Below are 7,586 nucleotides of genomic sequence, written 5' to 3'. Positions count from 1 at the left end.
GCACTGTTACAGTGTTGTATATTGAATCTATGCAGAATATCAGTAGCATATTTTTGCTGTGTGAGAACAATTCCTTCACTACACTTCTTGAATTCAATTCCAAGGAAATATGACAACTCACCCAGGTCAGTCATGTCAAACTCATCCATCAGATTTTTCTTAAATTCATTCACTTTTGCTTCATTGTTTCCTGTCAATAACAGATCATCAACATAAAGGCATAGCATCATAATGTCTTCACCCCCTGACTTCACATACACTCCATACTCAGACCTACATTTCACAAAACCCAAATTGGTCAAGCTCTTATCTATTTTCATGTTCCAAGCACGTGGTGCTTGTTTCAACCCATATAGAGCCTTCCTCAATTTGAACACCTTTCTCTCACTGCCTTTCACTATAAACCCAGGTGGTTGATCAATGTACACTTCTTCTTGTAAATCACCATTCAAAAATGCTGATTTTACATCAAGTTGATGTAGTTTCCACCCTCTCAAACTTGCATGTGCCACCACCACTCTCACTGTCTCTAATCTGGCCACAGGTGCAAATACTTCTTCATAGTCAATGCCTTGCCTTTGGAGAAATCCCCTTGCTACTAATCTCGCCTTATACCTCACCACTTCTCCTTTGGGATTTACTTTCACCTTATACACCCACTTCACTCCAATGGCTTTCTTATTCTTTAGTAGTTCCACTAACTCCAAGTATTATTCTTTTCTATGGAATTAAGCTCTTCATTCATAGCTTTAATCCATTTCTTATTCTGCATTGCTTCTTCCACTGTGAGTGGCTCAGATTCAGCTAGTAGTGCAAAATGCACTATCTCACCTTCATCATTAATTGCACCATCATTCAACAATTCAAAATCATTTAATCTTTGAGGGACTTGTCTCTATCTCAAAGATCTTCTTGGCCCCTCAGCACTGCCTTCTCCAGTTTCATTTTCTTGCACAGTCACAGTGTCACTGTCTTCAAGTTGCAATTCAACTTGATTCTGTTTTTCTATCTCTGGTGTGACATTCCACTCCCAATCCTTGCTTTCATCCACCACTACATCCCTGCTTATCACTATCTTGTTGTTCACTGGATTCAACAATTTATAACCTCCAGTTGAGTGATATCCAATCAATATCATCATTTCTCCTTTATCATCAAGTTTAGTTCTCAGTTGGTCAGGTACATGTTTATAACAAATAGATCCAAACACTCTGAGGTGAGACACACTTGGTTTCACTCCTGTCCAAGCTTCCTCAAGTGTTATATTTTCCAATTTCCTAGTTGGGCTTCTGCTCAAGATGTATGCAGCAATGTTCACAGCTTCTCCCCACAAATATTTTGGTAGTTTCTTGCTCTTTAACATGCTCCTCACCATGTTCAACAAAGTTCTATTCTTCCTCTCAACTACTCCATTATGTTGAGGAGTGTATGGAGGTGTTACTTCATGTGTGATGCCTTCTTTCTCACAAAATTCAGCAAACTCAACAGATACATATTCACCCCCACCATCCGTTCTTAATATCTCTAAATTTTTTCCACACTGTTTCTCCACTGAAACTTTGAATTTCTTGAATACTTCAATCACATCACTCTTCCTCTTAACACAAGCTTCATCTTGGATCTTGTGGATACATTTTGATTGAATGAGTTTCTGGACATCTTGCTTTTTATACATTCTCCACATACATCATTTGGCACCTTGATATGAGGAATTCCTTTCACTATTCCCTTACTCTGTAACCTATTCAGATCAGTGAAGTTTAAGTGACCATAACGAAAATGCCATAGCCATTCTTCCTTGTCAATTGTTGATGCTAAACACTGTTGCACTAGAACATCTAGCTCAGCTTTAAATGTTCTATTCTTTGAAAAATTTGCTTTAATCAACAATCTCCTCTCATTGTCATACACCTTCATGGCACAATCCTCCAACACCATCTTGTACCCTTTCTCTAGTAGCTGTCCAATGCTCAGAAGATTGCTCTTCATTCCTGGAACATACAACACTCCAGAAATAAAGCATTTAGATCCATCTCTCTTCTTGATCATCACCTTTCCTACACCTTCAACCTTCATAGTCCTGTCATCAACAAACCTCACCCTGCTTTTGACAGTGAAATCTATCTCAACAAACCATTCCTTCTTTCCTGACATGTGTGTTGAACACCCAGTGTCAAGGAACCAGTTATCACCATGATCACTCTCATCCTTCACAGTCACCATATATAACACTTCTTCTATATCTACTTTCTCCTTTCTCACTTCTTCCACTCCATCATCACCAATTTCCTCCTCTACTGCCATTAACAGAATTTCCTCCTTCTCATCTTCTTCTTGAGCCAATCTTGCATCAGTGTGGCTTGGATTACTATAGCATTCATCGGCAAAATGACCGTATTTCTCACAATTATAGCATTGAATGTGACTCTTATCAGTTTTTCTTCCTCCTCTTCCACCTCTTCCTCTACCACCTCTTCCACCTCTTCTTCTATAATTTTCACTGCTATTGTTCTTTTGTTCACTATTGTAATTATTACTAGAGTTTCCTCTACTAGAGTTTGAGTTACAATTGTTACCTCTACCTTTTCCTCCTCTGTAATTGTTTCTACTTCTGCCACGTCCTCCTTGACTGTCACGACTTCTGTTTCCACTTTCTGCCATGAGTGCTTGTTCAGTGCTAGGCTTCACAGACTTCCTCTCATTCATTCGTTGTTCATGTGCTTCAAGTGATCCTTGCAGCTCCTCCAATTTTAGCGTTGATAGATCCTTCGATTCTTCAATCGCTACCGTGACATGATCAAATTGCGAATGCACCGATCGTAATATCTTCTCAACAATCTTCTCATCAGACAGAGTTTCACCACACGATTGCATTTGATTTGTCATGGTTTGAACACGAGTGAAATAGGTAGCAATTGTCTCACTCTCTTCCATGCCTAGCAATTCATACTGTCGCCTTAGAGTTTGAAGCCGTACTTTCTTCAATTTCTGATCACCGGCGTAGGAGCTCGCGAGAACATCCCACGCCGCTTTGCTCGTCTCCGATCTCGCAATTTTCTCGAAAATTGCTTGATTCACACACTGATGCAGAATGCACAAACCTTTGCAATCTTTCTTCTTCGCATCTCTATATATCGCTTGTTGCGCAGCGGTTGGATTCACCGGCAACGGATCAAGTCCGTTCACCACCAGATCCCACACATCTTGATAACCGAGGATCGCCTTCATCTTCATACTCCACTGATCGTAATTTCTCCCATCAAGAACCGGAAAGTTCGTCGGAAAGTTTCCGTTCGTCGTTGCCATTGATAAGGTTCCTCACCGCTTCTCGTGTTTTCACTCGCTTACCGTCTCTCGTGTTTAGGTTTCACTCACCTCACTTTCAATCGATGATCACACTTCAACAACCTGCTCTGGATACCATTTGTTGAAGTATGAATTCATCAAAAAAAAGAATCACGCACATACACACACATACAGCTAATACACAAATATGGTTCAGTATATAGGGGAGTACTTATTACACGTGGTAAAAATCTATATCAATCAATAACTAGCTTATTTTTTTTTATTGAATTTTAACAAAAGATTCTTGAAGACATCACGTACAAATAGAGATGAGCCCAGGTTTATGGTTAGATAGCTAAAGTTGGAAGGAGGAGGTGTTGATGGAGGCTTTGAACTAGTTAATGGGGCATTTGGTTCCACACACAAAACAAAAAATTTTGCCATAATTTGTAACTAAGGAAGAAATGCAGGTTGTGTATTATTATATTTTCTATTTTAAAATAAAATAATTATGTAAAAATGAAAATATTAATTTATTTTATGTAAAGAACAACTGATGTAGTAAAATTTTTAAAATTTCTAAGTTAAATTTAAATTTTTAATTAGCATAAATTTTTTTTCTTTAATTTATTTTTTTTTTCCACCCATTCTTCCACTTGTTCAAACATGTGAATTTTTTTTTTCTTCCATTTCTCTCATTTTTATCCATCCAAATTGTACATCTTATTTATTGTATTTCTATTTTACTTCTATCTTTCTTATTTCTTTTTTCTGTATTTCACTTTTAATCCAAATAGAAAATTAATCAATAAAATCAAACAATATCTTCTAAAATAATTTGACAAGAAAGAAAATATGTTTTAGAACTTTTCTCATCCGATCCAAAGATGAATACTAATTTATAGTACGTGGATGAATATTAAAAATAAATACCTAAATATATATGATATTCACGAATAAGTGAATCGTGAACTTGACATTCGGTATTGGTTAGTTAGTCTTGATAATTTGACTAGGTCAACAACTATTTTAAAAAGCTAGTCACATATTAATTATTTCTACACATACTTTCTTCAACTTTTTTCTCTCGTGTCATATCAATTATTTTATCTAACTTTTATTTAGTTACTTAATAAAATAAAGAGTTGTCGTTGTCCAACACTGTCGCATTCGACATTAATTGCAATTTGCGTGGCCATGGTTTATGCTAACTTCTAATTAAGCTAGATAGAATGCAAACCAATAAAAATAAAAACATGGAATATTTTAGGACAGTTGTATGAATATATAATCGTTTTAGAATATTTGACTTTCTACGACAATTGCGGAACCGTGATCGTAGAGTCTTATACTATTTATGATGGACACTTCCACAACGGCTCTTAAAAAATCCAATTTAACTGACTTAGAAAAACAATATTTCAGTAGTGACAATATATGAAGCGTACAATTTGGGGCGTAGATCGAAAAGATATTATGAAGCAAGACATGATCGTAATGCGAACGCTGCATGCAATTTCCTTGATGTGGAAATCAAGGTGCTGCATTTTAATTGGTAAGATATTGAGAAAAGCAATAACAAGTTAATAAAATAAATACGGAATAATCACTCACAAAATTCATAATAGAATTCAATCAATTATGCCTATATTTTTGAGTTGTTGCAGATTTTTCATTGCAAGAGAAAATTATATAATAGATATTTTTAAAACACTTAACTCATAACCCAATTACACCTAAAAAAAATAAAAATATTATATGATCTCATTAATGTTTTCTTTTTCTCTCTCTATTTTTCTCTTCTTGGAATTAATTGTATAGTAGTTACAACAGGTAATATTTATACATGTACTCATAAATTACATTTCACTCATTTCTTTTTTATTTTTATTCTATTCAGTTCTAGAATGATTTTCCTTTTATTTTTTTTCAAAAAAAAAATGATACACTTTATTCATTTTATTAGGTTGTATGATCTACATTTTTTTTAGCTTAATTATTGTGGTATTCAACATCATAGCTCTTCTTGATGTTATCCTGCTCCTCCTTTTTGTTTGGAGGAATTCTATAGCAATAACTTAAGTCTTCCTAACTTAGCTATAGGTGCTATTACTGTGCTTTTTATTTTTTCATGGATATTGGTTTGGTTCCCATGTCTGTTGTTCTGTTTTCCTTTTTTCTTTAATATATTTTCTGTTTTTTTCTCAACAATAATATTATCTTTTTATTGCCTTTTTTCTTAAAATTGTAGGTTTGATCCTCCTTTAATTTTTTTATCTACTATTTTGATTCGTTATTTTTTTGGTGTGATTTTAGTCTTCAAATTTAGAAAACTTAAAATTTTATTTAATCTTTAATTTTGTATATGTTTTATTATGTTAGTCCAATTAAACTTTAGACCTAACATATTTATTTAAAATATTATCAAAAGATAATTTAATAATTAGTAAATAAAATATAAAAAAAGTGTATAAATTGAGAACTGAATCAAATTTACAGATTTTTTTTAAATGAGAACTTAAATAATTGTTTGAGAATTATAAAAAGACTAAAATTGTTTTTAGTTTATTTTTTTATCACATTAATAATTCAATTTAATTTATGTTATATGATCTTTTAATTTTTTTTCTTTTACTTGTACTATTGGTGGTAAAAATAATTATAAAAAGGGTTGTAAAAATACAATTTCTTTGAAATAAAATTCACGTTTAATATTTTTTCACATTTGTCACGCTAGAAATGATAGTCTTTAGACTGGCAAGTCTATGGGGTGACGTGAAGTCAAGTCAACTCGTGTTGTTTTCTTTTATTTCTATTCCTTGGACTTAAATTTTGTTTGTTTGTTTATTTTTCTTTTTGGTAATTTATTTTATTCAATTTTCCATACTTTTATTAAATTTAATCTCTTTGTTTTTTCAAAATTACTGTAAAATGTTGTCCTTTTAGTCCAACAATGTTAATGCGGAAACTAGCTTCAAAATTGCTATTATTTAAAATTCAATTTAATAATTTTCAAGTTATAAAATAATAAAAGTATTAACAAATATAGTGCAGATTAGAAATATGCCACAATGATAAAAAAATATAAAATTATAGTAAAAAAATAATTAATTTTATATTATAGTAAAATGTTTTATTATTAAATATAGCAAAAAAATTTACATATTAATTTTTATATAATAAAATTTCATTAAATATTATAGTTAAGATTCAAAAATAATAATATTCATTTTTAATTTCATAACTTTTGCATATAATGAACATAAAATTTTAAATATTTATATTAATAATACAATAAATATAATGTATTTATATATTAATAAAGTATTGATTCTATTTTAATATATTATATTTTACTATATGTAAAAACTAAAAAATAAAAACAAATATATTTTCTTAGAAGAATCTAACGATTTACCTCCTTCAGTGGAAAAAAAAATCTAACAACTTTTACTTGCATAATTTCCCTTCGGATTTTAATAAGGATGGTTGACACATGGAATAATTTATCTTCCATCCATGTTTACTGTTAAAGTTTTTGATGAAATTATTGAGCACAACTAAACAAAATAGAAGGTGTTATTGTTCAACATTGTTCCATGACTCCACCATTTGATGATTATGTTGCAAGTGACTGATTCATACTAGAAAGCAAAGAAATAATAATAGCGAATAATATTGGATAAGGGTGCGATTTGGGACTCAGAAGTAATTAAATTGTTTGAATTAAAGGCATAATTTATTCATGAAAGATATTATTTAAATTAAAATGCACAATTTTTATCTTTCAATATAATCTTCTAGCCTTAAAATGAGCAGGAAAAAAAATGGCATAATTATCCTCACTTTTACTTTTATATATAGAAAGATTAGATGAGTAGAGACTAGAGACATATACTTTTTCCACAAGAACTTACTTTTAATATTAAAATAATTTCTTGCTAGGCCAATTAAAAAATATAAACGTTTAATAATTTGTGAGACCTATTTTAAGTTAAATTTGAAGACTTACATTATTGAAGTGAAAATTTGTTAAATTTCATAAAGATGATATCTAGTAGAACTCATAAAAATAGAGTTAAGCAAGGAATTACATCTCTTAAGTACTTGGATTGTCTAACTGATTCGATCCCTCAAAGGGTTAATTCTCAACTCAAGTATTTACGCCACAAAATATATTAATATTTGGTAGGAATTAGTGGACTACCCGACTAAATGGACCTCAAATGACCAACTCACACATAATCAACTTAAACATTTAAACCCTTAGAGGATTGTGGATGCTTGATCGACTCGAT

This window comes from Glycine soja, chromosome 18 (assembly GCF_004193775.1).
Source record: "Glycine soja cultivar W05 chromosome 18, ASM419377v2, whole genome shotgun sequence".
NCBI classification, from domain to species: Eukaryota; Viridiplantae; Streptophyta; class Magnoliopsida; order Fabales; family Fabaceae; genus Glycine; species Glycine soja.
The sequence above is the reverse complement of the archived record's forward strand: the minus strand, read 5'-3'. Positions refer to the sequence as shown.